This window comes from Lonchura striata, chromosome 4 (assembly GCF_050655825.1).
Source record: "Lonchura striata isolate lonStrDom1 chromosome 4, ASM5065582v1, whole genome shotgun sequence".
Classification (NCBI taxonomy): Eukaryota; Metazoa; Chordata; class Aves; order Passeriformes; family Estrildidae; genus Lonchura; species Lonchura striata.
Window position 1 is genome coordinate 14,526,985 of NC_140706.1, and position 26,761 is coordinate 14,553,745.

A 26,761-nucleotide genomic window follows, 5' to 3' on the forward strand; every position below is an offset into this window, starting at 1 on the left:
GTGTCTTCTGCTATTCTGGACCAAATCCTGCAGCAGTGAGAGCTGGTGCTGCTTCCTTCAGTGTGGCACTGAGCAGCTGCAGTGCTTCCAGCCTGTAATGTCCTACTGAAGGGAGGCAGCAACTTGGGAGCAGTGCAGCCTATGTATGTGTGTTTCCTTTGTCCAATTGAGTCAGCCTGGATGTGGCAGTGTTTCTGGTAGGGGCTGGGGACTTCTTTCATGCATCCTTTTCTATCAAACATCTGTGGAACAAGATTAATATATTTAGGTGCTCTTCAGTTTTTACCTCTTTTTTAAGAAACAAATCCTTTCAGTATGATTTCTGATAGAATCACATTGCCTAATTTCCCATGTTTGAAGTGACCTTTTTCTCTGCTTCTTTCTAAATGAAATGACTGCAAATTCATTATTTGTAGAATCAAGGCACAAAGACCCAGATGTAGAAAGTCAGGAGGTTACTTTATTTGAAAATCTTTTGAAATCCTCAGAAAATATATCAATATTTCATGACAGCCTCAGCAACTTTGTTCTAGCAGAGTACACTGTGGGCTAACTTGGGAAGGTTGGGAGGCTAACTATTATGAGTGTGTATTTGTGACTAAGCTGATAAGTTTTCTTTTGCTTGTGGTTAGTTCTTGATTAAAGATTTTGGAAGCTGCACAGACTAGATAATCAACAAACATGCAAATCCTTGGCCATAAAAAATGCTAGCTTGCTGGTGTGTACACAGGTTTTGCAGTGACCCACCCTCTTTTTCTGCTGAATGTAATTCTAGAGCTAAATTACTTTGTATCTGTGAAGAAATTCCAAGTAATGATTTCAAATGACGAATTATTATAGCTTTCATCTAGATATGTGTTAATATTTTTTAATTTTATTGGTATTCTCAGAAAGTAATATTCTTCAGGTTCAAACAAATATATTCAAAGCTGCTTGTTTCATACAGCACACTGATTAGAAAAGGAAATATCACTGGTTTCAGGATTTAGATAAGAAGTTTGGTTCACATGAACAGCCACATTCTTCTTTGAATGAAGAATAGGCCAGCTTGTCTTTTAATTTGTTTTCATCTCTTAGGAGGTTTTGGGCATGTGACTCTGACTAGTATGACGTTTCCAGTCTTCTAACAAGACAACATATGTCCATGCAGATATGTCTGAAGTTTGTGTGAAGCTTTTCTTGGAGAGTTTTGGTGCAAGAGTGCAAGAAATTCCTCCAGATTTTTGTCCAGCACTCTAAGAAAACGTGTCTTTTTTCACTTTTGCACTTGCAAAGTTAGGACCGTCTCATATTTGATTGGTGTTTTTTTCCCTTTTTAAGAAGAAAAAAGCTAACTTAGGTTATCCACAGTGTGTCTGAGAGATATAACCCTAGAAGAGATGAAGAAGCAGCACCATTTCACCAGCACCATTTCACGAACAGACACTTCAGAAACCCACTACAGTGAATTTTCTGTCTAGCAGGTCTGAATCAAGTTTGGGGATGTTTGACAATGAATAAAACCAGATGATCTTAAATTCAGTACCAGCTTGAATTTGTTTACTTAAGTTATGTTACACTGTGGTGATTTGACCCAGACTGGATGCTGGATGGCCACCAAAGCCACTCTATCACTGCCCTCCTCAGGTGGACAGGGGAGAGAAAATACCGTGGAAGGTTCAGAAATTAGAGGTAAGGACAGGGAGAGATCATTCACCACTTACCATCACCTCCATGGGCCACAGCTGCCTCACCATGGTTTGCACCAGGGGCTGCAGGGAACCTCTGCTCTGGCACCTGCAGCACCTCCTGCCCTTCCTTGTGCACTGACCTTGGTGTCTGCTGTTGCTCTCACATGTTCTCACTCCTCTCTTCTCTGGCTGCCATTACTTCTGCAGAATAACTTTATTTTTTTCTTAAAAATGTTATCCCAGAGGTGCTATCCCCATCTCAGAGTGGTTTGGCCTTGGCCAGTGGTGGGTCCATCTTAGAGCCAGCTGGCATTGGCTCTGTTGGACATGGGGAAATCTTACAGCAGCTTCACAGAGATGCCCCCCTTCCACTACCAGAAACTTGCCCCACAAACCCAATGCATATATACATATAAGTATGTATGTTAAGGTAAAGTAACAGGATATTTGCAATTTGTAACAAAACCACATAATTTATTTTTTTTATTTGTTGCTTAACGTGGTGGGACTATGATAGCTGTCACTTTTCTTACTTCTAACATAAACAAAACCAGTAATATTGTAATACAAAAATAATTAAAACTATTTTTGTGTGCCAGAGAAGTGACTGCTCATTTTTAATAAGCCATCTGTTTCATTTAGAAATTGGCTGTTTGTAAATTTCCTTTAGTCAGCAAAATATTGGCTTCTTCCAGTAATATTGAGAAAACCCCACAGGATCCAACTAATAAACTGATTCTCTTTCACTGTGGAAGAAGAAAAAAACAACATAGATTTTAAAAGAAGTTACAGTGTGAGGTACAATATTGTGGCCAGATGAAGCCATTGGGAATTGGAGGGAGGTGGATATGGGAAGGGCAGTTCCTGTCCAGCCTCATGGACAAAGCTCACCAGCACCATGCTAGTGGGAAGCATGGTTGGGAAAAAGAAAGGAGGAGAGAATCAAACTAGTTACAGTGATGGTTTGTATCTCCCAAGATACTTCAATGGGCGTTCCAGGACACCAAGAGCTCACAGAATGAGGTTTAAAACAACACAACACCCAGTACTGAAGTTGCTGCAAAAGTTTCTTGTTCTCATGCCATTTTGGAGGGCAGGGGACACAGAGCAGAAGATCGTATTTCAGTGGTTAACAGCTGATTTTCCATGAGAATTTTGCTGGACTAAGGATGCTGATGGTGTGTTTGGGAGGCTCCTGGTTAATGAAGTTGCAGCACAAAAAAAAGAGCATATACAAGAGAGGAATATGATGTAAAGGGGACCACAAGGGCTAGGAAGCAAAGTAGGGCTGCAAATATGTTCAGTTCTTATCAAAGGGAAGTTGAGAGATGGGCTTGAAGGAAGGGTGCTTAAGGCATAACAAAGATGTCACACGGTTCTTCACCAAGGCTCTTGCTGAGGATTTTCCAGTCTAGCTGAGAAAGGCATAGAAAGATGGCTGCTAACTGAAGTTAGATAAAATGAATCCTGAAAAAATATGTGTTTTTTTAGAAGGGAGAAAACAGATAATTTATTAAGGAATGTGGTAAATTTGGCATGCATTCATGTGTTTATGGCAAAAGTAAAGTACATCTTTAGGAGAATATTTAATCAAGCACTCAAAAGAAGTTATACAAGTTGCTTTTGCAGTCGGTTTTGCAGCATGGTTGTGATTATTTTTCTTTGGTTTTGGAGCAAATGACTATATGAAGTTCCCCATTTATTTTCTTTTACAGAAAGAGAATAAAAATCCCTGCATTGTCCCAGCATATTCATTGCTACTGCTGTTCTGCATTAAGAAATGCCTATAACAAAATCTCATTATTTAGAGTGTCTGACAGTTGCCTGCAGTGGTCAGACTTTATTCACTTTCAGTACGTATTTTCCTGAAAATATTTAGTTTGGGACTGGCTGGGGGTGGCAATTGTATGCTCTTGAAAGTTAATATCACTCTTTATGGTTGTTCTGTGCACACTTTCCACATGATCAGGGTCTGTCATTTTGGGGACAGAGAGGGTGCCCTCGTGCCTCAAGCCCTGTGCTGTGCATCTCCTCCTGTGAGAGCCCCTGAATGCTGCTGAAGTGTCACCCCGGTGCTCTGCTTCTCCTGTGGTTGTGGCACAAAGGGTGCTGGAACGGGCCAGTCCAGGCACTGCTCTTGAAGGGTCACGGGGAGCTCTGACCTGCCGGGCACAGCCACTCAGCCACTCCTTACTCAGGTACTGAGGTCTGGCTCTTCTGGCCACAGTGAAGTAACAAGATATTCATAACATTTTAAAGGGTGCAGTGGTCGCATTACAGAATATGTAATTTCAGTCCTCCTATAAAGCTACTTAAGATGCAGCAAAACTTATGGAAAGTATATTAATCTGTTAACTTTTATAGGTTTTGGAAGTAATTTCAATAAAATCCACGTGGTTTCTTTATTATACTAGAATTTTCCCTAAAGAAATTGGTATTTTATTATGATGTTTGTCTTGGACATTCAAGAATTGCAGTTTTAATGTACCCAATTACGTGTGTTATAAAAAAAGTCAGAAAGCAACCTGATTAAGATGTTAGAATTTTTGACTGTACTATCCCAACAATTCCACTTGGTTAGCAGAAATATTTGGATCCAAATTTTACTGGCAGCCAACATAATTGTAATTAGGTTAAAAATAAGCAAAGAATTTGAAAAAAAAAGAACTAAATCATTTACTCATGCCTCTGTACATTTTGTGCCATAATATATAGTCTGATTTCAAGGTTTTTTTTTTCTTTTTTTTTTTTTAAGAGGTTTTGATAAAACTCATATGGTAGGTGACATATTGTTTTGCAGTGGGAATGGTGGGAAATCAAGTTAAAAAATCCCTTACTGCAATACTTCTTTGGAAAGCAAGAAGTCAGACAAGAAGTACCAAAAGTCAGATTTTGAATTCTATCTTAATTTAGAGGTATGCTGTAACAGATACATTAATTTAAATACTTTCCACAATGCACTTGAATTCCTTCATGAATGTGAATCTTAATAAATCATGCCTGCCAATGTAGTCCATTAAATGAGATGCTTAATGTGGCCAATTTAATGTTCTCCTAGGAACTGGGTGGAATTTTGGCCCTATGGAAGTCAGTGGGAGTTGTGCCACTGGCTGCAGCAAGTCCAGTTTTTTCACAGCACATTCATTCATTCATTTTTGAATGTGCGTGTCTAGTGTGCTTGATTTTCAGCCTTAATGTTTGGTTTTGCACTTACATTGGAAAAGAACATTTTAAATCCTATCAGGAAAAAAGCCAATGCATGTTCTTAAACCATTGGTATTATTTCCTTTGGAAGAACTAGACAGAGAATAATATGTATTTTCTCTTTATCTGATGGCAATATGCTGTTCTGAAATGAAAAGCATTTCAACCTGAATTCAATTTTATGTTTTTATACGTATGTGTTTGTGAGCATGTGTATCCTACTGACGTTATTTCCTATTGACTTAAGATACAGTTAAATATAGGTGACAGGCACGATAGGACTTTCTTTGTAAACCTTTGCCAATTAGGAATTGAAGGCTGGTAAGAAAATCTCTCTGTTCTTCAGTTCCTTTTTGGTATCTGGAAATTCACAGCAGATGGCCTCAGTTCTCTCATTGGCACCATTCTGGCTTCACTGATTTAGGTCGTAGTAAATCCTGATTATCCAGCTATGAAAGTGGGATTCAGGACCAGCATTTTGGCAACCAGCTCTGACTGTAAAAAGAACTCAGTACAAAGGAACTCTAATAAAACCTGTGGGATTTTTGCTGTTTACTTCACTGGAATCTGGATGTCACCAAAATACGGTGCTCTACAGTCACCTCCGTTAATATTCAGGTGGTGAATGATGGATGAGATATCCCAGGGAAACAAAAAAGGAAAAAAGACATTACTTGCCAGTTATAGGGCAACCTGATGTAATTAGTGTTTGCAACCTTTGCAAAAGTGGGTTTTGTTTGTGTGATTTTTCACTTCTTTAAGGAGGGAGCAGTGAAATCGATGCCCAAGGTAACATAGGCAAAGACCTGATCTGACAAAATAGAACAGCAGATTTAATTTCCATTTTGTCTGAGAGATATTTAGCATCTCTGCTAAGGTGTAATATGGCACTGTGCTGAAATCCATAAATGTATAACTTTCCTGAACGGCAAATTTAGTTATACTGAATTTGCTAGGTTTCCATAAATTTGCTGTAGAAACTTTGTGGCAACAGAATTCTACATAAATGCAATTTGCAGGTTTGTTACTTTTTCAGCTATGTTTTCCATCCTTCTCATCTTTGTATTATGGAGAAATACTGACTTTTTGGAATCACTGCAGAAAGTTATAAATGATGTATGAAATGAGAAATCCCTGCTCAGAGCACAGAACTTAATCTATGCTATTTGCTGTGAAAGTCAGCTCAGCTGCAAGCAGAAAAGCCTACCAAAACCAGAAGCTATAGACTAAGAAAACTAAAGCGCACTCTAAGTAATTTCTTTTCTTTGTACCTAGGATAAGCCAGGGCATGGTACTGCAAGCTGCAGAAAGTCATGGGGAGGACAGGCATTCACAGCTTGGGTGTGCTGAGGTGTTCTGTGCAGGCTGTGGGTTGAGGAGACCACCCTCAGCTGAGAGAGGAACTTCTCTGCCTGTGCTGAAATGAAAAGAGGGGATACAGGAGAAGCTGCAGGAGAGGGAGTGGGCTTAATCCCCCAACACTGCGTGGCCACCAATGAAACAATGCTATCAAATGCCTCATTGCTTTTCTAGGATTTTTCAAGTTGAAGTGTCTTTGTGTGTGTAGTGGTTACAGCACTTGTGTGGGATCACTTGTTAGCATGACACAGTTTATGTCACCCTGTTGGATGGACAGAATCCACAGCTACTGCTGTCATCCTGCAGGATCCAGCCCACTGGAGAAGTAGGTGCTGCAAGAGCAAAAAGTAATCCTGAAAGGATGCAGTGTCTCTTCACCCACAGATTTTTTCAGGCTTCTGCCTAAAATCTACAATTCTGCGCTAGAATTAGGGAGGCTGCAGTCAGTTAGTTTTGTCTTTCTGTAAAGAAGGTATTTTTTGCAGTTGTTGTCTAAAACTCTGTCTCCCTTGAAAGTTGCTTTGGCAGAAAGATACATTAGCCCTGCCTATGAATAGGAACAATCAGTCATTTTGTGGTAGAAGCAGCTTGCAAATAACTTTAGTGGTTCCTAAGAAACAAACACCTCTGCCAAACACTTGTAGTGGGGAATGCAATGTACAGGTAACAGCAAGCCTTGGCTTATCACACTGTTTATTTCCCTTGTTCTCTTTACTGTGAACCCCATGTCCATTGTGGATATCGGCTGAGAAGGACACTAAGGGAAACTTCAAATTCTGTAATCCCAGAGTCAAATCTGGGCAGGAGGAGAGAGCAGCAGGTCACAGGCTGAAGTGACTTTGGCTTTGGTAAGAAACTCTTTTGGGAAGCTATCTCTGCTGATGTCCTCAGTAGCTTACTGCAGGGCTCTCTGTGGCTGCAGACTCCTTCAGTAGCTGTTGTGCATCCCAGAGCAGCCTCGAGTTCTGAAGGATGGAGTGTTTAAATGTGTGCAGAGGGTCAACTTGGAAAGACCAGGATTTATTTACAGGACAGTTTGCCTGCAGTCTAGCACACAGAGCTACTGCTTATATCCTAGGTAAAATAGATGACTTGGCACTTGGCAAGTGCTACAGATATAGCTAAAAAGGTGTTTCTTGGCTCATCCATCTCTTGCAAGGTGCAGAGGAGCTGTGGCAGCTATATAAAGAGTTTGGGGAAAAATAGAGACACATGAGTAATGGAGTAGTAAAACTCAGTTCAGCTCCTTGGCACTTGCAAACTCAAGCCAAGCCCTGCAGCCTTAACTTAGGAAAAAAATTATCTGGAGAAATCAAAGGGGGTTTTAACTTAGAAAGCCACTCTACTGCTTGCTTGTTCTAGGGATAGGTGCTCAGCAGAAAAGTTCCCTTTCTTTGGCTATACAGGCTGTGACTGGGGGCAAGTATCTCCTCTTAGTATCACAAGTGATGCAAAATTAATCAGAAGCACAATTCTGACAGCTAGAAAAATCTGCCATACTATTAAGAACATTCTAAAATGCTGAAGAAAACCACAATCAACTGCTAAAGCATGTCTTGGGGAACTAAAGGGGTTTATAAATAATCATTAGAATAAACTGCTCCCTGCCATGAGGCACATCTCTTATTATGTCTGCTATGTCCCTTTTGGCTTTCTCACTGCATCATCAAGCTTGGATTAAGGTCTAATAAATTTAGGATGAGTGAACACAACAGTCTTGACTAAGTTTGTAAAAATGTGAAGGACATGATCTTGTGAGCGAACACGTGCAATGTATGCAATTGCACTAAAATACTCAGATTTCAACTGGTTCATAGACCCTTTCACAAGAAAAAATTATTGACAACATCACTGTGCCAATAAATTCACATATATTTAGAATAATGCATGTAATTATGTCAATATAATGATGAATAATTATTGTGGAAATGAATTTGCCCCCTCCTATTTTTAAAGTAGTTTACTGTTTACATATTTTTCATGTTTGAAATGATATCAGCTGTGTCAGGAGATACTCCAGATTTGAGCAATATGCATTATGTTACATAATATTAATCTCATGTTTATTGACACTTCTCTTAAAAGTAGTTTGACTCCTAAACCAGCTTTTTGTCGTGTATGTGTTTGTTTCCAGTATGATGTGGTTTGTGCCTCCCTTACCACTATGAAATTGATGCCAATTCTAACTTTTAGCTTAAATAGATCTTACTGATACTTATCTTTAGAAGTGTTTCCAGAAAGCAGCTAGCTCCCAGTCACTGGCTTGCTCAGGCTAGGCTTGTTCACCTCCTACTCTACAAGAAGCTCTGCTCCCCAGATGGGATGACGTGGAGCTGTGGAGGATGCCTATGGGAAGTGCCTTCAGCAGCTCCAGAGCTGAAGGAGGGAGTGCTATAGGTCCATCTCCTTCTGCACTGAAGGAGGATTACCAACCTGACAGCCATGTGGAGAGAATGCCGAAACCAGAGAATTTAAACTTGATCAGAAAACATAAATATAATAGGTGCAAGGAGACTTAGTGGGAGCTTCCACAAACCTAGGCAGGGAGAAATAAAGCTTTAGAAGGAAAAAGCATTGAGTGTGAGCAGGGCAAGGTGTCTGCTTCAAGCAGAAGAAAACCTGTTTCAGCATCTGCAGTAGAGTGCAGTTTCCCTAAAGAAAAAGCCTTCAGATGGCTCCCTGGGCTCCCTTGGCATGGGCAGAGGGGCACTGCCCTGCGGCAGCATGCTGTCCATGCAGAGCTGGAATGTCAGGCTCCCCAGTTACTGCTTCCAGCCTGTCTCTATTCTCTGGCACTGTGCTGAATTCAGTCTCTGCTCTGTGCTGCTTTCCAGCCTCGCTTCTGAGCTTTATCTTCCAGGCTTCTGCTGACCTCCGACGTATTTTGCGTTATCCTTGGGTTTCTCTACTGATGTTATTATTGATGTACCAGGGTTTTTTTGACAATAGAGTCTGTATGTTTTTTATCTCTGCACACCAATCTTGCATTTTATAATGGGTTCCACAGTGAGTAGTTGTTATCTGTAGGTGCTGTTGTCTGTTCAGCAAGTTACAAGTTTTTTCTGCAGTTTCTAGGGGCCAGAGTGGTTAAGATGCATGACTAAAAACTGTCCCGAGCTATAGATGAAGATCAATAATGTTTTCATTGGTTTTTTTTTTTTTTTTTTACTTTTGATTTGTGTTTTAAATTAGCAAAATCTGCTTTATCATTTTGAGGGTAGAAAGGGAACTGATTGCAATAAAAGCAGAACAAGATTTATAGCATGTTCTTATATATAAAGGCACACTGCTCTGCCAAATTATGTAAGATGTGGCATTCACATTGTTCTGATCCTCTCATGATCTATGGTGCCATATGGATTTAAAAAATAGGGCTATTGTATGGATTTCTGCAGCATAATTGGCATTGACACTTGTATTGATTGAATAAATGAAATAACATGCACAGTTCTGACAATCTTTTCATGTTTCTAAGATTACAGTCGTGATGATTCTATGTCAGCAAAAAAGTCTTTAGGAATTTAAAATGAAGGCACAGCCAGTTCATTAATATACATATGTTTGAAATTGCAGCCCTAACAATTGAGTTCTCTGCTCTGAATGCTATAATATATATTGTCATGAGCTATATGCCCTCAGATCATTTCAGTGAATTACAAGAAAATTATGGAGTGGAGAACATTTTATTATTGTGCTTTTCATCCAGGGATACAGCTTTTCACTGATGAAAATTGAAAACACTGAAAATTAAAATGTAAATGCATTTATCAAAAGAAGAGGAAAAAATTGAATTCTGAACTTTAACTGCTTTTGCATTTTACTTCTTCAAAAGGCAATTTTGATATTTACATCTCAAAAGCACAAGTAGTCAGACTCCGTAATATCTATTTGGATTCTTACTAATAAGTGACTGGCTGTTTGTTGCTGGAGGTCTGAAGATTTGTTTTAGTAAAACAGAATGGAAAGCTGTGTGGGTGTTTATTTGTGTATGTATATTCTGAGAGATAAACAAAATAAGTATGCATTTATTTAGCATTTCTCTCCTTTCTGTTTAACACATTCTTTTTGTGTTTTTTACAGGTCAGTGCCACCTTACAAAGAGTGTGAGTTACTCATGTCTTTGTACAGAAGAAAGAAAAGACATAAAGCAATGAAGACTAGAAGCTCTTCACATGAAATTTAGCACTTAAGAGACAGGACAAATGCATAATTTAAGATTTATTTAAGCTGGATTTTTTTTCCTTTTAGTTTCAAAAAAAAAGTTTTTTTTTTTTTTGGTTGGCATCCTGACTTAACTGAGGATATGTTAACAGCCCCTAAGAAGCTCATCCATATGCTGAAGAAGACTGTGGGCTCAGTTTCCTGCAGAGGAAGAGTGGTGGATGAAGCATGGAAGCAGGCAGGCTGTGCAGCAAACTGAGACATCCTGTGCCTCTGGTGCTGCCATACAATGGAGAAAATAAGTGAATTATCTGAATGGAGATTGTGCCTGTTTGTGCAGTCCTTATTGTATACATATTCAGAAGAGTTGACTGCCTGTATCTAAAATCCATCCAAATCCTCTACAAGTGACACAGGTAATGAGTAGGTAAATCCTTTGTATGGCATTTTCACTGCTCTTGTGATTCCCTTCTCTTTCTTTTTCTTAACTTTGGAAGCGTAGTTTTTCTGGTGGGCATTTTCTGAACTCCTCCATGCTGGGTAACAGTGCTAGATCCCTTAGATTTAAGTGACAGACCTGACAGACTTAAGGACCTGATGCCAAAACTCTCACCCATGTGTAAATACAGAAGAGGCACCAGAAGAGAAAATGAGTGCTGTTAATCCTTCCCTGCCTTATAGTAGACGTTTTTGAATCTTTGATTTGATCATGTGTGTCTCTTTTAGTGTCTCCTATTGTATTTGGATGAAAACATTTATCTTTCCTTAATATTTTTAATTAACTTCAAAATTCTAAGTTGATAAGTAAGCATAAGAAACACACACAATATTATACATGGCACAATATCTGTCATAGAATAATTGGCACCAAGAAAACGTTGTTGCCTTTTAGGATCTCAGATACTTAAATGGTTAAGAACTTTCTGCATTCATATTTCAAAGAAAAGAACTTGTCAAGCAAAGAGATAGAAAAATTGTATCTGTTTATGCTAAATGTGTTCATAGCATTTTTTAGAATGAAAGAAAATCTGGTTTAGTTATTTTATTTAAGAAAAAATACTCAAAAATTGTGGTTTAAAATTATTTTTCTTTGTTTTATTTAGGTATCTGATACTTTTTTACTTTGAAAGTAAAATTTCTTCATTGTTTCAGATGTGGCAGTGGAATATCTTGGGCTATCAAACAGACTACAACTGTCATGATCAGAAACATTTTGCTTTAGCATGAAAGCCATTATTTCTATAAAATCATTCATATTATTAGGATTTAACTTGCATATTTGGTGAATTTATTTACATCTTTCCAATGTTTTATTCATTTATTGTTTCAGTTTTATCTTTGTTATTTCTGTTCCCTTGTCTTCCTTGAATTTATGATTAATGTCTCTTTAGGCAGCAAAACAATACATTCCAGATCAAGAGTTATGCAAAGACATAGGTTTTTTGAGGAATAAAATGATTCAATAAAATATCAGTATTCATAGCAAATTTTCTTTCTATGCGAGAGATGTTGTAGGCAAAAGTTATGCTTAGACCAAAATAAAAACTATCCAAAGGGTAGAGAAAATGGAGCAAGTAATCTATGTTTGTGGAAAATTCCAGTCACTACCTGGATCTGGATACAATTGGCAAGGAGGACAAAAGAACTAATGGCATGGATTTAATGGATCAAGTTTCTCTTCTGCAGTTCATCTCTTCATTAATGGCCCATGAAAAGTGAAGACCAAGATATTTGGACCAAAGAGCTGCCAGAGACTAAACCAACCATTACCCCTTGAAAGATTGCATCATTGATGCTTTAAATTAAAACTTTATTGCCATTGTAAGATGTCTGTGAGTTACCCAGAGAAAATAAAATATATGGTTTTCAGAGAGTGGTCATTATTTTTCAGCTAAATAAGAAATGTCCTTTCCCCTTGGGAGCAGTGTGAAATGGAGCCCTCTGTAGGTCTTCCTCAGCTGGATTCCTGGCCAAAGACTATTCTACCTTTCCACGCACATCTGGTTCTTTGTTCCTTTTGAAAGAGGTGAATCAAGGTTTGGGTCACATCTGCAGGCCCTATTCTAACAGTAAAATAAAAAGAAACATATTTTTTTTAATGGAAGAAAGAATTTTCCAACTAATCTAAGACAAAGTTGGGGAGTTTAGCCTGGAGAAATGGAAACTCAGGAGGGACCTTATTGCTCTCCACCAATACCTGAAATAATATTACAGACAGGTGGGGGTTCTCCCATATAACAAGCAATAGGACAAGAGGAAATTGCCTTGAGCTGTGTCAGGTTCTGACATTTCTTCACTTAAAGGGTGGTCAAGCACTGAAACAGGCTGCCAGGGGCAGTAATGGAATCACCATCTCTAAAGGTGTTCTAAAAATGTCTGTTTGTGGTGTTTGGGGACATGGGTAAGTGATGGACTTGGCAGTGGTGGGTTAATTGTTGGACTTGGTGAACTCAGAGGCCCAGCAATTCTGTGATTCTATAATACTGTGGTTTAGTGGTGAACATGGCAGTAATAGGTTAGTGGTTGGACCTGGTGGTCTTAAAGGCCTTTTCCAGCCTAAACAAATCTGTGGTTCTCTGGCTCTGTGGTACAGCCTTCTCCTGCATCTGCCATGGGCTGCCATGGGAGAAAACACCACTGCCTCAGGCTGCTCTGTACTTACCTGTCTTATATCTGAAAGGCAAACACTTAGAGACCTAAACACCAGCATGGCCCACAGGGGTTTGGGTCAACAGTTTTTGGGTGAAAATTCCCTACCAGGACTATAAGTGACTCAGTGACCACAGTGGGAGGAAGGGCCCAAGCAGGTGCCTGTGGAGAGTGGCTGTTCAAGAACCAAATATTTTTTCTGTGAAAGAGAAGGTAATGCTTTAGTGAAGATGCAGAGGTTTGGAGCTCCATACTGTGACTCAGGAGCACTCAGGCCTAGCTTCAAAATATCAGTGTGCAAGGGAAATACCTTAATAATTGCTGGATGCAGTGGCACAGCTTAGCTCCAAAGAACTACTTCGTGCTGGACAAAATGGCTCTCACAGGCACTCAATCACAAGACTTCATGTTTTTGAATAAAAGAAATATTCTCAGTTGAGAAATTTGGTCACTGATAGTATCCTGGCAGCTTGAGAAAAATCCACTTCTCTGTGAATAGTGGGGAATGTAGCATTTGTAGCTCTTCTGTTGAGGAATGTATGGCACTGCTTTCCAGGACACAGTGTAAGGATCTCCTGTAAAAAAAAAATTAGGTGCCAAAAATCAGCAAAATTAAAGTGTGTATACTGGGAACAGTAATTTTGAAATAGTTTTCTTGGCTTTCACTTATATATGGCGGAATCTAAACTCCACAAGAGCCTGATATTATATTTGTTTGTTTGTTTGGTTGGTTTTTAAAAATTAATTAACTAATGAATTAATTTACATTTAAAGTTAGAGTGAAGACTATTAGAGACTCTATCTCAGCTTCCTGCCCAGAAAGGTTCAATCCCAAATTTCTCATCTATCCTCCATATGGAAGGCCCGAAAGCTGTGATGCTGGTACAGGAGCTGGAGTTGGGTATGAGGGGGCATAAAGTATCTGTTGCTTCTCCAACTGAAGCTGTTCCACTTTCCATGCAGAAAAACCTTCACAAGTGAAAAAGACCAATCAGGCACCAAGAGAGATATATAACTATCATCTAGTAGTTTGTACAGCAACCTGGCAGAAAGAAATCTACATACCACCCCTCCACCAGGCTCTTTCTGCATGACCTTATATAAAAAAAATCACTGGAAAGTGTATAAAAAAATTCTGATCCTATGATCTTTCTTTTCACTTTTTATTTAATTGGATTGTACATAAGTGCTTTGCATAGGAGGAACCCTTGTCAGAAGGGTGAAGCTTTTCCTGCTGAATGCGAAGATGAAAACATGCTCAATAAGCTGCTGTATGTGTCTCATAAAGTAAGCTCCAAGTTGATTTCTGATCCCACAAAACAAAGAACTTCTTTTAAAATATGTCTTAATTGCAAAGTATGAACTCAAAACCAGTTGTTGGTGGCAATAGATTCTGTGCATCCCTGCTATTTTCTATAGAGAAAGAAAGTGCAGGCAGCCTGAGAGATTCCCTGGTAGTCTATGCACAAGTCACAGCACAACCCTTCCAGAAAAAACTCAGAAATTAATAGTGTTCCTTCTCCCCATCTCTGTCTTGTTCTGTGTCCAGCTGAAGCCTGACTGCTTATACAGCTGAGAAATTCAGGTCTCAGTGCCTCGCTGATTTTGTGTGAAGATTTTATTCAAGCTCTGCTTCATTTCCTAGATTTGAGTCTTCTGAGCTTTACTGACGTGCATTTACAGCTGGACAATTCCCAATATTGAGCAGCAGTAAGCAGAGCTTTTTTGTGAGGTTAGGAAATGGATCTGAAACTTAGCACACCATTGTTTATCTCATTATATACATCTTCAGAGAGCTAAGAGCAACGTACCCAGTGCCACCGTTGTGAGTTTTAATTCCCAGCTGATGGAAGCAGATTGCTGGTTGGGGCAGAAGCCCTGTGGATGGGTGGCAGCCCGAGCCTCCCTGCCCTGCTCTGCCCCGTGCCCGCAGGACCCAGTGTCAGTGAGCACAGCATCCTTCATGCCTGGCTAACAAATCCACTTAAAGGAGCACTCACTCAGAGGCTGGCATTTTTTCCCCCCCTGTTTTGTCAGATGGATGAATGTCATGGCAGCCAAGGACAGATGAAGGTTTGAAATATTACGAGCAGAAACCTTTCGCTAAGATAATATAAAGCCAATTTTTTGCAAGCATATCTCTGAGGAGGAAATAGGCTGGAGGTTATAATGAGAATTTTTTCTAGCTGTAAAATTTTGTTAAGATGCAAGCAAAAAAAAAACCAAACCAACCACTAACCTATCAAACATCTCCGTACTGAAACTCCAGTACTTCTTAAGACAATGCTTCTTGAAATTGCCACATCATTCAATTTTAAGTGATTTGCATACCAAATGCAAAAAAAAATTATTAACTGGAAACTTCCCCCCTACACCCCTCTGAGACATATGGTGAGACAGCAACAGAAATGATGGATGTAGTGGGTGATTGCTTGCTGAACCAGTGTGTGAGAAACTATGCTAGGAATAATTCATGTCAAGACATGGTCTTAACTAAAAGACATATTAAAAACAACATCTTGACAGGTTTAATATCTTACATGATACACATAATCTGTGACTTCTAAGGCATGCAATTATCTCTAAACATGATATTTCAGTAGAACTTCAATTTTATTAAAAGATTTCAAGAAATGCTTCATCTAATGTTAAATCATCCTTTCAAAAAATAAAGGAAACTTAAAATCATTCTGAGGAATGGTATGGCCTCATCTTTATCTGATATTGCTTCAAATCACTAGTAATTCCCCAGGGAAAGCAGAGTAACAATGGCATGAAATAGGTGGAAGTGACCCAATAAACAGGATAATGAGGCATTTTGTACAAAAATGCATTTCATATGAACAAAGGATTTAATACTTTGCCATGATGAGAACCCAGTGACACCTTTGCTTATACAGCAGACATATTTCACATGTATTTCTGTTACCTGTATTTTATTAAAGAGTAAATTTTACAGTGACAAAACTTAAGTTGGATGTTTAACAATGATGGAAATCAGATGATGCTAACAAGTAGAATTGGCATTGCTTAGTGCTGTGATTAAGTTGTGGTTGTTAAGACAGCTATAAGGTCAGTAACAGTGGCTTCTAAACCAGCCACTTGGTTGTACCCCACCATGAACAGAAATCCTGTGTGAGGGGACAGAGGATGGAGCTGGGCCATATGGAATGCTCCTCACCTAGTATGGGATCCTGGGCATGCCAGTTTTCCCATGTCAGTTCTTGTTTGTCTCACAAGTTGAGAAAGCTCTCCTTGACTAAAATAATTTTAAAGTATTTTTGATAGTCATTGGCCAATGAAATCAGCTAATAATAAGTAAAGGCTACAAAATGCCTTCTATTCCGTAGTGGTTTTCGTCAAAGGACAGGATTCTTGAAAACTGAAATAAAGAGAGTTGGGATCAGCATGCAGAAGAGCCAAGTAATTAATCTGTGTTTCATACCAGAGATGTTTAGGTTTCTCTGAGGTTAAGTATAAAGAAGATTGTCCTCTTTTGCTCTCATCTGTCTAATTTGTGAATCTACCTATTTTGAAATTAAATTGGGTCAAACTTAGCAAAAGCTAAACCAAAAAAGTCTTATGCACCCTGTGAACCATGGAGTCTAACAGATGCTGACCAGATGGAAGCAGCCATTTTTTTCAAATGATCTAGTATTGTCGGTTGAAAAGAATGCAGTTTTGTGGATTTATAGTGTTGCCCTCTGAAAAAGCCTGCTAGTTCTAACCAGTGATGTTTTTATCTTTCCATAAATTAGGAAAAGACTTGAGATTTACCTCACAATGAAAGTATAACATATATTCCTGGAAACTAAGAAAGTCATCACAAAAGCCCTGCAGTAATATTCAAAATGCCCAGTCCTCTTGTACTGCTATTGTTTATCAGTGTGCAAGTCTTGAAATAATAGAATCTGGATCATAAAATGGCATATAAAATAATTTCTTATCTTTAATATGTCTTTCTATCTGGCAAGTAAAATCCCAGCTCCCTATGTCTTATACGTGACAGGGTGATTTTTTTCTGCCAATGGTTATGTTGTCAGCAGCTTCTTATTAATTCCTATAATCCTTTTCTTTGGCACCTTCCAACATCTCATACCTTAAGGAGTATACATTTCTGTGCACAAGCACTTAGACATAGCAACAGAAGGAAACACAGTTTTGGTGGCTCTCACAATTTGATGACCAATAGCCCCAGCTTTTGAAAAGTCTGACTTGTTTGTTAATGGACCCTTAAACTTAACTGATTGTGAAAAAATGTGCAAGACTCCCAAGGACTAGCAGCAAGGAATAATGGAAAAGCAACAGGCAACTCAGAGAAATAGATAAATCAATATCTGAAGTTTAATAGTATCAGAATATCTATAGATTTCTGATGAAATCCAGTTTTATTGAGTAGTCCCTAGCTTGCTCACTGTTGTATGATAGAATGGTTAAATATTCAGTATTACAAACTTTTCTAAAATGACCTCTTTACACTCATGCAAGAGATGAAAACTATTTCCATCCAATTTTCAGAGGGAATTTAGACATTCAAAAATTAAATTTTGGAATCTGCCTTTGTAAGGAAATATTAATGTATTGTAATATTTGAGAGGCTAATTCAGTCAAACAACCTTTTTGATGTTTCTCTAGAAAGGCACAAGAATCCTGGTGGTGTTCTATGGGAACAGTGCTTGAGAAAAAGAGGCGGTTGGAGTTCTTGGTTCTCAGCTGCTATATGTGCGTGACATTGCCTTGACTTCTTTCAAGTCCACTGAATAAATCACTTTACACTGCCAAAGTGCATGACCCTAATTAACCACAGAGCAACCTGGGGAGATAATTAGGCTGTGGGCAGAGACAAGTACAGAAAAAGGCAAAAGAACCATGGATAGTAATGAAGAAAATATTTGTTATTTGAGCCACTGGGAGAGGAAACCTGAATGAGAAATACACTTTGGTTTATGGGTTGGGGAAATATGTAAAACAAGGATTAGACAAAAGTTTGCTTCAGCATTGAATTTCACCTTTAAAATTATTCAGGTTACAACTTCTTCCATATGAAGTAAATTGAGGGGCATCTGGATCAGTAACCTCTTTATTAAAATGTGCGAATTTTGATTAATTTAATTTAATTTAATTTAATTTAATTTAATTTTAATTTATTTTATTTTTTCTCATCCTGAACTGTGCAAAATAACATGCAGGATGAGATAACTGGATCCCACCAGTGAATTTTAATAATTTTTGAGTTACCTTGCTGAGCACATGAGCAAATGGTAGCACATCTTATAAATCAAAGGCTAATAACCCAAAACAAAAAAGGAGACTCAGTCCTCCCAGATGAGCAGCAAGGGTGATACCTTCTGGTCTAGGACTTTAATAAGCTGAGAAGGTCCATTCTTTCAGAGGCAGTTCTCAGCGTGTCAGACAGATTCAACATATGAGTGAATTAATAGGTGAGCTGAATCCAAGCTCAAATAAAATGAGAAATAGAAGTTCAGACAGCAACATCTAAGCAGTGAGAAAGTACCTTCCTATTCATGTAAGTTTAGAAGACAGGAACAAACAGAAAAAGTGAAGAAGTAACAAAAATATGGTAGAAGAGTAATGAGTTCCCTATTTAATGCACTCAACAATAGCTTGTAGAAGATTTCTGGGTGCACTGGATGTATTTCTCTAAAATTAGAAAGGCATAAAACCAACCCATTGGTTTGGTCCCATAGGATGGGATACAAACCTGAGATACATCAATAAAAACTGAATTAGATTTACAACTCTGCCCTATTACCTAATTATAGCATGCTTGGAGATATATGGTAATTTATCAATAGAGACCTATTGAACATGTTATAGGTTTCGCACTGAAGACTATTTTCATTAATCAAGCTCACCACTTTACTTTTAAAGGAAGAGGAGTTAAGTTTCTCCTGTAGAGCTGCTTCTGTCTCAGTGCCTGGCCAGAATATACATGAGTCAAGAAAAAAACATTCTTTGTTTATATGCAGACCACGTTTGCAACTTGTGTTAGTCTAGTGGCTCCAGTGAGTTTGCAGCAGGCTGGGAGTTGGCTCTGCATGTTGCATTCTGTTTCACGTATTTGTAATGTGAGCAACACCAATTCTACGTATAAAAAACACTTTTTAAGTTGAAAATAACCCACCAGATTCTTAGGGAAGGAGAAGTAAAGGTTGCTCAGACATCTTTGCTTCTATCCCTTTGTGTGTGCTTTATGATACAGTCTATAATTGTGTGAGTAAATGTAAAAATGTGCTGGGTGTAGAAGAGCATGTGACCACATATTTATATGCATCGAGAGCCAAGAGGATGGTTTTTTGAGTCAAACTTATTTGGGACTTTTTCTGAGCACCTAATATTTCCATCAGTTTTCTGTTCAAGTAGTATTGTATTCTTTTAGAGCCTTTTTTTTTTTTTTCTGTGAACTGAGGACAAGATAGTATAGTTCAGTCAGATACTCTGTGGCTGTGCATTCTCTCTTTTTCATGCGATATGAAATGTGTGCTGCATCTGCTCATGGGCAGGTGCTCCCTTCCCCTATTTATTTTCCCCAGAAAATCCTGCACTGGGCAGGATTGTCTGTGTGTTGTAGGTTGGCCAGTACACACCTGGACACTACCTCCGGTCCCTCTGTCACAATGCTGCTCCAAATCCAAACCCATCATTTTACTTTGACAGCAGCAATCTCAGAACTTATGCTCTGTGCCAGGGATAAGAATTAGAGAGCCATGCCAGCACTGGAATGTGATAGTGCAGCTGCTGCAAAAAGTGAGTGTAGGGATGATAGTGAAGAGAGTAAATTGTTAGGGACACAAAATTTACAATTGTAATGAGGATTTGTCTGCTGACTGTTGTTTTATCATCCATCAGCTATTTCTGGCCTTAGGCAACACCCATGCTGTTAGCTGTTAACAACTTCAGTCTGCTTCCTTCTACTTTAGTTCATAGCTTTATTTTTGCTTCAGTAAGTTTCAGCCCCTAAAAAAGTGAAGTTAAAAATGAATATGAAAATTTTATTTGTGGGTGCTTTACACATGGAGATTCACCCACAAAAGTGTAAAATGTTAACTGCTTACTTATTTTCTTCTTGATGTGTAAGGTAAGGTTTGGCTGCATTAATGAAGGATTCCCCCCACCCCCTTTTAGAATATCACTTTTTTTATTTTAAGCCCAAAAAACCATTGTCTTCATAACTATCATTGGCAAACTTGCTGGGGGTTCACTCAGTCCCATTGTCCATGTCACCATCAAATATGTTAAACAGTGACAGTCCCAATACCAGCCCTGACAAATGCCACTGGTCTCCAAGTTGAAGGAAGGAAGCCTGTATATATGTTCCTCTTTCAAAGGCTTTTAAAAATACATTTCACCTGAAAAAGTGGGTATAACAAGCCCAGAATCAGTCTGGCAGCTAAGGCTGAAGTGAAAAACCACTTCATTTTGCTTCTTTTGTTCTTTTATTGTGCAGTAGGAGCCCTTTAAGGTGGACATTTGAGTAATGTTTTGAGTGCAACTTGATACATTTTAATTCTTTCATCATCATCAACTGCTGGAGAAAAATAGTTGGGCAACTGAGTATGAGTTTCTCTTGAGGATGGCATTTACTGGGGCAATAGCACTATGAGGCACAACTCAATAGTTGCATAGAGAGTTTTGTATTCATTAGTTCATGTTATTTTCCTTCAGCATTTATAGTTGACATCATTTTCCTAATGGCTCTAACAGAACATTCTGATTCTCCACTAGCTGTAATGCTATTATTCTTCAATAAGGGAATCCTACATGTTTTGCAAGTCCATAAATCCTTGCCTATGGAAAACTGGGCTTTTATCCATTTGTAATGCTCTTGAATTCTGCAGATGGAAAGTGCCTTATCCAGTGATGTGCCAATGGCACTGGCTACCCTTTTATTTCCACCTAGAGAATTTTAAACACATCAGTAGTGGCCAAAACACAATACTAGAGATCCCTAAACATTCACATCTTCCACAGAGCCCACAAGACTAAAAGTAATAAGAATTAAATTAAACACTTTAGACTGTTTTAAATTAAACTAGTCCAAACTGCTTCTCCATTTTCAAATGCTTAGTTCATCCCAGTTTTGAGACTCTGAGAAGTTTAGGTTAAGTCTTGTTTCCAGTTTTTTTTAATGCGTTAAGCAAATTTTTGTCCTAATACACAGTAAGTGTAGTTGAGATGACTACTGCAAAATCTGCACAATTTTGTGCATGTACATTGCCATCTATCCATAGTCTGTAGTTTCATCTTTCAGAATGGATGTGTGTTTGAAAGGCAGCTACAGCCCCTTAGCAAAACCAGCCTTTGTCTTTGAAAGAATATGAAAGCACATTTTTAAATATGGGTATTCTTGTTTGAAAACACATATGATTAATTTTAATTTTGGCCTCAGCATGTAAAATTTATTTGTGAAGTATTACAGCTTGCTCACCTTTTTATGTAATTTCCAGTCATTTACAAACATTGATCAAAGGAATTCCAGTCATATACAAACAAAAATGTTGTTAATTTTTGTCTCACTCCAAGAGTTTTTGTATTGCTAATTTCTGGGTTTATGAACCAAAGCTGATTGATTGAGAGCATTGGGTATAAGATGCTTCCTGGTGTAACACTTTAACTTTGGAAATTCTTTGCCATTCTGCTGTGGAAAGCTAATTGAGAAGGGAGTGTTCCAGTCTTCTCAGCACAGAACAACTCCAGTGTTTTGATTGCTTTTTTGCAGCTAATTGCTTTAATTTAATGACATGTCAAGTATCAGAAAGTTATGGTAGACCAGTATTCCTGGTCCCATGAGAACAGCACACCAATGCCACCCAGGGACACTAGAGCTCTGGGAAAAAAATTAACTCTTTACTTAGGAAACACTTTGGTATGCTTTCACAGGATGTTTTAGCAGCCTCTCACAGCTTTTTACTCAGAAACTTTGTCAGACAGAGCAGGTATCTCTGTGTTGACTGGACCTCAACAGATTCTTTAAGTGTATTGAAATGCATTTTTCACTAACTTGCAACTGCAACATCCTGCACAAAGTCAAATTCCAGATAAAATGGTTTAATTTTAATGCTAAAAGACTCATGCCATTTGATTTTCTTTCAGAATTTAATTTCTCTTATCACTTTGGTTTTCATTCTCTCTTGGATTAGGATTTTTTTAATTAAAGAGTTTTCTGTAAAAGAGAAATCAAGCACATGTCTGCATGCCCAGCTGTATTTATGGGATTATGCTATTTTATTTGAGGGAAAAATAGGTATTCTTATGATTACAGGTAATTTGCTGTAATGCTCTTAATTTATAGCAATCATTGGGAATAAAGATGGAATAAAATAACAGGCAGAAAAATCCTGGGCTGTAATCCATATAATGAGCAAATTGAAGAGAATTAATGTCTGAGTTTGCTATAAATTTGCTATTTCCTCCTTTTTAAGCATTATTGGCTGTAACCTTGGTTACATAAATGCAAGTTTTTATATGCTAGTAGTTTATATTACCTGAAATTTTATATGGCAGATTTTATAGCTGCCTAATAGCTCAGTCAGCCCTAATACAGAAGAATCTCAAAATGGGATTAAGTTTATATTAAGTTTTAATGAGCAGCACTAAGAAGTCCAAAGACATCCCATCCTGTTTCAGACTTCTGGGTCTGAAAGTGAGGCCAAAAACATCACACAGCAAAGCTCTTTCTTTCAGCTGTTGAGATTTCCTGATTTTTGAAGCGGCAGTCTTCTGTAATCTCTTTTGCTCCTGAAAATTAGAAGAGAAATGGAAATACATAAAAAATTTAAAGCTAAAAAATAATAAATTAAACAAGTAGTCATTGGAGAATTTGCATTTTTTCAGAATGGTTTTGTCTCCACTGCAGAGCTGACATGTGAGTGCATTGGTTATAATCCATACATTTAAAGTTCTTAACTTGCCTCCAATGTCAGCTGATAATGGCAAATAAACAGTTCTGGTTCATAATCTAGATTTTTACACACTGCTTGCTAACATCAAATGATGTGATGACCTATAAACTGTGATTCAAAAAGATGTGAGATTGAGTGTGTAATCACTCAAATGTAAAGAAATAGCAGGACCGTGGTTTTGGCACTGCTATCTTCTCCCAAAAAATATACATATTGTCCTGTCAGCATGACCTGTCTGTTTCTGCAGCTCTTATGACAGAAGTGCAGATCTGTCACTGCAGCAATACAGCAGGGAGCAGGTACTGATGGTTTTACACTGATGTCATATTCGTCCACCTGCTTTGTCCTGAACACCTGTAATCTTGAAATGACTGACAGCACCAGAAGCCTCAGGGAATTGTATCATTACTGAGGCAAGAATTTGATTTCTCTCCAATTTGTTTTCTCTGTTGATTTGCTGAGCTGCAGACTAGTCTGGATTGCACAGCAGGACTAGAGACACCCGAAATGTGGGAGGGGAGAGTGCGCTTGGGCACAGACACTCCATCTCCTCACCTGGAACACATCCTCTGTCCATGGAGCCTCACAGCTGTTTTCTCAGAATAGCCATTCTCACACACTTTTAAACAATATTTCCTGAGGCATTAGGGATACAAATTCACCTCTGACCTGTGGCTTGCAGTCCTTGCCTCCCAAAATGATATAATGCTCTCTGGGAAAGAGGAAGTCCCAACTCAAATTTCTATTTTCTAAGCAGGCTTTGATGTCTCATGTGCCAGGAAAATGGCTATCAGCCATTCTCCATGGGTATCCATCCTGTTGGAGTTGCTCAGCTAGCTTTGATTCAGGTTAATTCTAAGTTAAATAACAATTGGTCCAACTGAGTCTATACCCCCCTGGCAAGTGTACTCAGCTCAGATCTAGGAAGCTGAGGTCTCAGTCCCTGCTAAATGTTTAATGCTGTGTGCACAAAGAATAGATCCCATAGGAGGAATCCCCAGCATAGAAGAGGCAAAAATGAAATCATCCAGAAGAGTGGTTTGAACTTGGCTCTTTGACATTGCAGGGATACTTTAATTGGATTATCAGATCCTGTGGGGTGGAACCTCCCTTGCTTTTTTCTCTTTGCAAATGGGGTAGAAACATTTAGCTCCAGGCTTGTGGGTTGTAATCTCAGGAAACAGGAGAAACCTTCACAATCCCCACTATGACTGGGTGAGCTGATGGTCAGCACTGTGTTGGTTTTAGCTCTATTTTACTCCGGACTCCCTGTGTTGTGGATTGCTCTAAAAAAGTCTGTATCACCACAGCTGGAGGCCCTGGGTAACAACTGGGGAAAACCTGCTTCAGTCTCTGGTCAGGAAAATCCCGAGAAATCTGTGAAAGGACAAACTGAGCAAAAGAACAAGTAGAGACTTCAGAGTTTGCTGACTCTGGAAACCAGTGTGTATCAACAAAAAGGGGCTGACTACAACATATAGGAAATATTTCCTACCAAACACTACACTAAGTCACTCATGATCGTTTATTTGGCTGTTTGAATTAATTAATTAATATTTAAAATAATTTAAAAATGTATCTCCTGAAACATATAAATCCTTTAACCTTATTTTTCCCAGCTGTTCTTAGTCCATGCACTTTGATTAATATCATAGAGTGAACTCAAGGCATATAAAAATGGGTTTCTTTGAAGTGAAAACAAACTTGAAAGTGCTCTCCAAAAGCACACCTTGCCCATTCTCATGCTAGGGCTGAACCTATAGGATCAGCCTAGAGTTGAGTAGAGTTGAAGTCAAATTCCAGGATGTGCATTGTGCTACACTGATCTGCAGATCCACTTCTGGCATGCTCCTAAAGCCATTTCAGACTTCATTCCTCCTACCTCCTATCTTGGTGAGCCTGCTCTGCGCACCATTAATTGGCAGCTGGGGACCCTGACACTTTATAAGGACATTTCCTGGAAATGATTATTCCTCCAGTCACCTATGCCAATTGAGCTGAGATACTTTCCTCCCTTGTTCCCTTTCCTTGCACACAAGACACAGAAACAACCCCAGTTTTGGAAATGTGTCTGCTGTGGCAACAAGTTTGTTCATGCTCAGAATTGCTTCACCTCTCCAAAATTCAGCTGTGCCAGCCGACTTGCTGCCTGGCTGCTGTGGTACCTCAGTTTGCTGGCTGACAGCCTCCTGTGTGAACCTGACAATCCTCCTCTTTGTGTTAAGTTCAGATGCTATTCAGTCAGACTTTAATTTCTTAGCTGTTCTTTTTTTCATTGAAGAAAGGCACAAGATAAGGAGGAGGAATAGATCAGCTTCCTTGATATCCTTCTTAATTGTACGAACCCAAATCAAATATCTTCCTTTTTTTTCTTGCTTTTATCTAGTGCAGGTATTGAATGAATAAAATTTAATCTTGAAGTGCTGAAACAAACGATTAGAATGTTACTTAGTTATCAGGCACTCTTAGGGGTCATGGGATAATTAACGCATAATCTGACTGCAAGTAGCATTTAGAGCTATTGTATTGATATTTTTCATTCATTTCATATTGAAAAAAAAACAGAAAGGACCTCCCCGCCCCCTTCTTTTGTGTTGCAGAGTAGCTACAAGTACAGAGTGCTTTTGTGAAAACAGGGAATTTTGTGATCAATCCTAATGTGATCTGCCATTGACGTAACTAAGACTGTGAATGCAAGACGACATCTGGGTGGTATTAGCAGAATTTATATTAAATTAAAACAATATGAATATTTAGAATAATGTAATGTAGAATACTTAACCAAACTTTTGTGCAATAGATGCAAAGTTCTGGAGTTGCACCATTTTAATAAGCAAAGAAAAGTGGGTTAAAAAATAAGTAAGAATGAAGAATCTCTTCACCTGATACTGACATATAAAATTGCAAAATAGCAAATATTGCATTATTATAGATCTTTCAAGAGACTGCATCAGTACTGGAATGATTGCTAACTGTTACATTTGGGCTGAATTCAAGAGGGCACAGTGTTTTAAAACCTGATTATCTCTCCTAACTTGCTCTTTATCTCAGTGGGTAGAATAGAGGTAATAATTAGAGAATTAAGCTTTGCTCACTCAGTCATGAAGTGCACAAATTCACTTGCTGTTTCATATTTATTTTCCAGCTGGAGGAGTTTAATTTATTTTGCTTTCTGCTGTGCCCACACCTGACCGACCAAAGCAGCTTCACAAGGACCTCAATGATCTCTACTCTTTAACCCCTGTATCTCTTCCTATTGCTTTGCAAAGCAGTTTTCCTTGGAGGTTTGTGCCACAGATCTTTAGATGCAGCTTCAGTGCTTGCCATCCCTGTTGATGCACATCCACAGAGTACACTCACATTCCTTCCAGAAGGACAAGAACTATGAAGAGGAACCTAGTAATGATGGATGGCAGGGTCTGGTCTTCACTCAGCAATAAGTAAATTTTAGATGCTTTTACCACCTCAGTTTCCCACTGTCAGATTCATAGGTCTTGGTCTTTTTTGCTTGAGAAGTACAAGAATGTTGTTTCCAATGGGCAGAAGTAATAGTATATCACTGAGTGATACTGATGAACAGCAATGTGTTCCTTTTGAATTACTATTTCCTCTCTGAATCCAGGTGTTTTCTGTGGTCCCTGTTGGCAAAATGCTGTTTGTGAATAAGTCCTTGCTCTCTGTCACAATACAAGCGTTATCTTGTGAAGGGTTCCTTAAATGTCTGCAAGGTCACAGAGATTAAATGTTCTCTGGGGAAACTCAGGAAAAGCAGAATGTCAACATCACCTTTCACCC

The 26,761-nt window shown here is 38.6% G+C and overlaps 1 long non-coding RNA gene across 1 annotated transcript; it reads left to right on the top strand.

The window, feature by feature from the left end:
* The first annotated feature begins 6,575 nt into the window (after window positions 1-6,575).
* Window positions 6,576-26,751, top strand: LOC146767538 (uncharacterized). Its single transcript, XR_014954722.1, has 3 exons — window positions 6,576-7,081; window positions 10,314-10,810; window positions 11,996-26,751. It is a non-coding gene; the product is annotated as an uncharacterized LOC146767538 (long non-coding RNA).
* The last annotated feature ends 10 nt before the right edge of the window (window positions 26,752-26,761 follow it).